We start from the raw sequence: 6,872 nt of genomic DNA, 5'->3' as shown, positions 1-6,872 counted from the left end.
TCATCCTCTGTCGTCCCCTTCTCCTTCCACCTTCAATCTTTCCCAGCATCAGGGTCTTTTCAAATGAGTTAGTTCCTTGCATCAGGTGGCCAAAGTATTGAAGTTTCAGCTTCAGCATCAGTCCTTCCAATGAATATTCAGGACTGATTTCCTTTAGGATGGACTGGTTGGATCTCCTTGCAATAGACATTTGAGTCTATGTCAGTGTATATGTTTGTCTCACATCCTGTGACAGATTTTTAAATGAGGATTCATGTTATTTCTATACTCTGAAGTGCCTGTTAAACAACATGTATATTTAGTACAAAATGCTGTTTACTGCACTTCCACAATAGTGTTTTCTTTTTTAGCAGCTCAGTAAGCCATCCTAACTTTATGAGCTATAGTAACTTCATTAACTGTCTTGTTCCCTCCCACAGGTCCATAATCTTGTTAAACTAAACCAGCAGCTGGAATGTGGAGTTAATTTAAAAATTAACTTCCCTTATACTTGTTAAGGATGAGAGATTTCCTAATTAGTCCTGACAAAGAGTCAGTTTTGATGGACTTTTTAATTTTAATAACGTATTAGCTTACATATTTGTTTGTCAGATATGTAGAGCAGCAGGGGTATCTTTTATCTAATCTTACAATTAGAATTCCAAACTAATTGTAAAGAAATTTGAGCTTTTTCCTTTTTCTTCAGGGAATTAGTCCAGATCTAAGAGAGAAGTTGGAGCTCTGGACTAAAAGAATCCCCAGGGGCAGCACCCAGTGGGTATTGGGAGGGGCTGGATTCAGCAAGGTTTGCTCAGGGTTTGTGTTTCTTGTAGCCTCGCTCTGATGTCTGTGTACGTGGGGGAGCAGTCCCCTCTCATTCTGGACAGACTGATGTTGGTGTAGGAGGACTGTGACCGTGCGTGGTGAGAGGCCCTGGCTGGGTGGGGATGGTGGTTCTGACTGGGGACTGCTCTGTGTGGAGGCTGTCTGCAGTGCCATCGGGTGGGGGCGGTGCTGATGAAGACTGCAGGGCTCCTAGAGGGCCAGTGCTGCCTCTGCACAGATGCAGAGTCTACTTCGGAAGAAAGTGAAAGTGTTAGTCACTCAGTCCTGTCCGACTCTTTGTGACCCCATGGACTGTAGCTCGCCAGGCTCCTCTGTCCATGGAACTCTCCAGGCAAGAGTACTGGAGTGGGTTGCCATTTCCTTTTCCAGGGGATTTTCCTGACCCAAGGATTACACCCTGGTCTCCTGCATTGCAGGCAGATTCTTTACTGCCTGAGCCACCAAGGCAGAGTCTGCTGGGACCACCTAATATTTTTCCTTCCATGGGTGATGCCTGTGGGGTTTTTTTGGCAACTGGCCCAGCTTGTGGTTGTCTTCATGGTGGTGATGTCACAGGTGTGGGTGTGTGGGTGCCTGTGCAGTGGCCGTAGGCCTGGGGTCTGGAGAGCTGGCCCTTGTGAGTCAGCCTCAGCTTCTGCTGGCCGGCCTGCAGCAGTGCTGGGTAGGGAGCCTGAGATGAGGGAGCAGAGCTGTTGTCTGCTGGGGAGCACAGAGCAAGCCAAGCAGGCTCTGGGGCTGGGTATACCCTGGGGTAGAGTGCTGGCAGCTGTGGTTGTGGGCAGTTCGACAGAGGCACTGTTGGGATCCCCAGTGGCAAAGTCAGCCTGGGCCCCATAAACCGGGCCACGGGACCACAGTGGTGCCTGCTGTGTGGCTGGTGTTGCTGGACCACCTTCTTCTTTGATCCTCGCTGCCTCCAGTGTATTTGCTGAGCTGCTCTCCCCATCAGTCCTTTCTGTGCAGTTTTTCTCCTTTTTTGCTCCACCGTGTTGCTGTAGGTTCTTAATTGGACTCTTCAGCCCTAAAGCTATTTTCATTTGTGAATAGCTGTCTAATTGTTTTTTTGTTGTTGCAGGGAATGAAGGCTGGTATCTCCTACTATGTCATCTTGCTCAGTTTAGATTTTTTTAAAATTATTATCAAAATATGTATGAAAAATAATGTGTTCAGTTTTGTATATTTAACTTGGATTTTTATGAGTATATATTCAAATAGTCTTTGGATACAATCATGTTTAAAGAATTCTTTAGACCATTGAGAAATAGTACATGACAAGATAGGGTTGGAAAAGAAGACATAAAAATAGAGTTCAGAAAAAGGTAAAATAGCAGCAGAAAGGTAGTGTTTTAGAAGCAGTCTGCTTAAATTTTTAAAAGCTGATAATAATGAAAGAGCAGGCTTCTGCCATTCGTGACCCATATAAAATCTGCAGAGTTCATTACACATTTTTCAGGTTTAATTACTGATCTAAACAATAAAAACAAGCCAACTGGACATTGCAAATTGTTTAGATTTTTTTTTACTACTGATCAAAATAATGAAAATGAGCAAGGAAATTATTCTCATCAAATCCACAATTTTATCAGGTTTGATCAAACTGATAAAACTACAGTCTTTACCAAATGAAGCTTGAATTACTGATCAAAATAATGAGAACAAATGCCAAAAGCATTTACATCAAATTCCTAACCCAGAAGCACAGATGCAATTCTTGTCCGGCATAAGATGATGAAGAAAGTGGCTTCCCAGAATGAGCAGGTCGGAGGGGGGAGTCGGGACCGGGAGCCCCACTGTCTTCTGAGAGCCCATCCTGGAGGGTGGCCCTGCTTCCAGGAAACAAAGCAATTTGGGTTCATGACGAAGAACCTTTTCATCGGGTGAAGAAGAAATAGAAACGAGCCTTTACATTCACAGATCGTGCATATCTTGTAACTGTTTTTCTGTGTTTTCTAGTCTTCTGTCAGTTATTCATGATGGAAGAATTTGAGTTCTTTATGAGGAGACTATTTAAAAATTGCTATTACAGAGAAAAGCACACATAATACAAAGGCTAGAATTGAAAAATTCTGAAGAAATAGCAAAAAATTGATATTTAACAAAGAGAGTGAAGTCAAAGTCACTCAGTTGTGTCTGACTATTGCAACCCCATGGACTGTAGCCTGCCAGGCTCCTCTGTCCATGGAATTTTCCAGGCAAGAATTTTGGATTGGGTTGCCATTTCCCTACTCCACTAAGAAAGAGAAGTAATAGTAAAAAAAAAAAAAAAAAAAAAATTGGTATAATGTTCTAGAAATACTTAGTCAAACATAGCGATGCTTTATTTATTTATAGGGCTTCCCTGGTAAAGAATTCAGTGTATTTTCCTTGACCATGAATATAATTGGTGATGGAGATAACCAGAGATTTTTTAAAATTATCACTAAATTGGATGATCATGTACAAATAATTAGGAACAGCTGGTTTCTTATTAAAACTCATCTATTAATTTTTTCAAATATCATAATTTCATTTTTGGAAGCTCTGTTCAGAAATGTATCCATTTAACTTGTTATCCAGTTGGTTACCTGCTAATATTTAAATTTATCCAGAATCTTTATAAGCAAATTCATGAAGAAATTTAGAATGTAAAAATCCCTGCATGTACAGTTAGCTTACAATTATAGATATGATTCATGGTTACTTTTTTTTAATGAAAATATACTGGTTATGATTGTTAAATCAAATATATCTATTTAAATAAATATGTATTCTTGAATAGGGAAGACTTAACATCATAAAGACAAAATCAGGCATGTTCAGGGTAATGTGGCTGTAGACTGGATTCCACATCATAAAGGTCTTTTTTAAAAGTTAACTTATGTATTTATTATAGTACAGTAAAAGTACCATTAGATTTTTTTTTTTTCTGGAATGAGATAAGTTGATTATAAAGTCCACTCAGAGGAAAATATAGGTAAGAATTTCTAGAAAAACTCTAAGGGCAACAGGGCCAGTTAGAAGCTCTAGATATAGCAGATAATAAAGCTCATGACAAAGCTTCTCAGAAAAATAATAAACTGGGAAATTCTAGTAAGGTTAGCAGATGAGGTTAAGGATGCCCTTGGGCTTAATTATTACAAATTTATGAAGAATCTACTCTTCAGGGTCAGAGGTTTTCCCCAGCAAAGGACTGCAGCATGAGCTGACAATTAGCCTGTGAATAGTTGGCCTCAGAAAGCAAAGAGGAACTGAAGAGTCTTTTGATGAAAGTTAAAGAGAAGAGTGAACAAATTGGCATAAAACTCAACATTCAAAAAACTAAAATCCTGACATCCAGTCCCATCACTTCATGGCAAATAGAGAGGAAATGATGGAAACAGTGACAGACTTTATTTTCTTGGGCTCTGCAGATGGTGACTGCAGCCATGAAATTAAAAGACGCTTGCTCCTTGGAAGAAAAACTATGACCATCCTAGATAGCATATTAAAAAGCAGAGCCATTACTTTGCCAACAAAGGTCTGTCTAGTCAAAGCTATGGTTTTCCGGCAGTCATGTATGGATGTGAGAGTTGGACTATAAAGAAAGCTGAGGGCCAAAGGATTGATGCTTTTGAATTGTGGTGTTGGAGAAGACTCTTGAGAGTCCCTTGGACTGCAAGGAGATCCAACCAGTCCATCCTGAAGGAAATCAGTCCTGAATATTCATTGGAAATACTGATGCTGAAGCTGCAATACTTTGGCCACCTGATGAGAAGAACTAACTCATTTGAAAAGACCCTGATGCTGGCAAAGATTGAAGGCAGGAGGAGAAGGGGACGACAGAGGATGAGATGGTTGAATGGCATCACTGACTTGAGGGACATGAGTTTGAGCAAGCTCTGGGAGTTTGTGATGGACAGGGAAGCTTGGCGTGCTGCAGTTCATGGGGTTGCAAAGAGTTGGACACGAACTGAGAGACTGAACTGAACAGATAGGTTTATTATAGTCATAAAAATACTGCACACATTTATACATAACACTGAGTGACTGAACTGAACTGAATTGGCCTTAAACATAGTTTGGCTCATTCCAGGTGTAGACCAGTTACAGAGGAGAAACAAGAGAGCTGAATGAATATATAGAGAAAAATTACAAATCTGATTCATCTCATTTAAACTGTGCTGCATAGATAGGATATGGATGACACACACAGGCAGGGGTGGTTTAGGTGTTGATAAGATTAACAGGTGATAAGTTTTGATGGAATTGAGGAATTTATGAAGTTGAGGAAGTACAGAGAATAATCCTTTTCTGTCCTCAAGGAGTTCAAAAGTTAGTGGGCAGTTAAACAACATACACACAAACACACATGCAAAGACACACAAAATCTAAGTATAAACAATTCAGATGGCATTATGAGATCCTTTATGTAATTGGAAATTGTATATATATATATATATATATATATATATATATGTTTTCTTGATGTTGATGAAAAAATTAAATGTGCTCTTGTAAACCTGTTAATCTCTATTGTAGGAATATACATGTTCAGTATAAGTGTGGCAGAACAACTTCATGGTGGCAGAAGAGTGTGAACAGAAAGTGTAAGACTGTCCGTGTGGACATAGCCTAGATGATGACAGCTTGAATTCTTTCCAGGGTTGTTCACCCTTTAAAACTTTGATAACAAAAGTAGTCTTTTTGGTTCATGATGGCAGATTGATTGCCTTGTATATTTACATTTTACTAGGTTCACTGATATGACTGTTAAAATTGACTATTTGTTAAAACACAAATTGACTGTTTCACAATGACAACTTGATGGGCTTTTGAAAGCAGTTATATTTACGTTTTACAGGATCTGCTCTTCTGAACATTTGTCAGTATAACAGGATCCACCTTTGACACTTGCTTTTAAGCAAAAGCCAAGAAGAGCAAGTTTGAAAGTGTGTTTGGAGGTTCTGAACAGAGCATGTGTCTACCCAAGAAAGTTCTCCTCCTCCACGAAGCAGTATGTGTATGGAGGATGCACGCGAACAAATGAAGGAAGGACTGCAGGTCTGCCAGCCTGAGCATCTCAGCTGCCACATTCGAGCACCCTTGTTACTGTGTGAGGTTTCAGAAAAATGGATGGGGTGGGGAATGGTTTGTTTATTACAGCAGAAATGTGGCTTTATATCTAAATATCAGAGAGGATAAGAAGTTGGTGTGCTGGTTCAGAAAGACTGGTAGATGATAGATACAGGTGGGTAGGTAGATATGTAGATAGGTGGCTAAGTGAACAGTGGCTGGTGCTCAGTATGTAATGTGTACATTAGTTTTGGTTATTATCTTTGACAAAATCCATCTTCTTATTGTCTCATTAATTCAGGTCATTTGATGGTGGCAAGTACCCCATTTTTTTTTAACATGAATCAGCCATAGGTATACATATATCCCCTCCCTTTTGAACCTCCCTCCCATCTCCCTCCCCATCCCACCCCTCTAGGTGAATACAGAGTCCCTGTTTGAGTTTCCTGAGTCATACAGCAAATTCCCGTTGGCTAAAAATACGGAACACTTCACGAATTTGTGTATCATCCTTGTATAGGGGCCACGCTAATCTTCTCTGTACGATTCCAATTTTAGTATATGTGCCGCTGAAGTGAGCACAAATACCCCATTTTTAACATAAAAGATAAAATCTGAGTTTTCATAATGCACATTTTGTTGGGTCTCCAGGGGTGTTGCTTTATGACAGACATTTGGCTGTAGAAGACCTGAACTGGGGCATGAAACAGTGAAATCCTAGTTTTCTCGTTACTTGGGGAAGGCTCAAAGATTGGTGCATTTAAAAAAAAACTTTAAATCTTGGATAGTCTCTTTGGTATGCCTAGTTTTATAAGAAGAGAGTGATAGAATTCCAAACCATAGTGCTTCCCCGAGTGTACAAAAAAATCAATCTAAATAAATATTCTAAAGACAGCCAATTATTGGACTTGAGCCATAAAACCATTTCAATGATGGGTTTTCTTTTTTTCTTCTCTTTTACCATCGTGACTGTAACTTGGTATTTTCTTCTCTCTGACTTCTCAATTTGGTTTTAC

At 39.7% G+C, this 6,872-nt stretch overlaps 1 non-coding gene across 1 annotated transcript; it reads right to left on the bottom strand.

Moving 5' to 3' along the window:
* Window positions 1-6,331: 6,331 nt before the first annotated feature.
* LOC139187044 (U6 spliceosomal RNA) lies at window positions 6,332-6,438 on the bottom strand. The gene has a single exon (XR_011570746.1). It is a non-coding gene; the product is annotated as a U6 spliceosomal RNA (small nuclear RNA).
* Between the last annotated feature and the right edge of the window lie 434 nt (window positions 6,439-6,872).

Source organism: Bos indicus, chromosome 14, assembly GCF_029378745.1.
Source record: "Bos indicus isolate NIAB-ARS_2022 breed Sahiwal x Tharparkar chromosome 14, NIAB-ARS_B.indTharparkar_mat_pri_1.0, whole genome shotgun sequence".
NCBI classification, from domain to species: Eukaryota; Metazoa; Chordata; class Mammalia; order Artiodactyla; family Bovidae; genus Bos; species Bos indicus.
The sequence above is the reverse complement of the archived record's forward strand: the minus strand, read 5'-3'. Positions and strand labels throughout refer to the sequence as shown.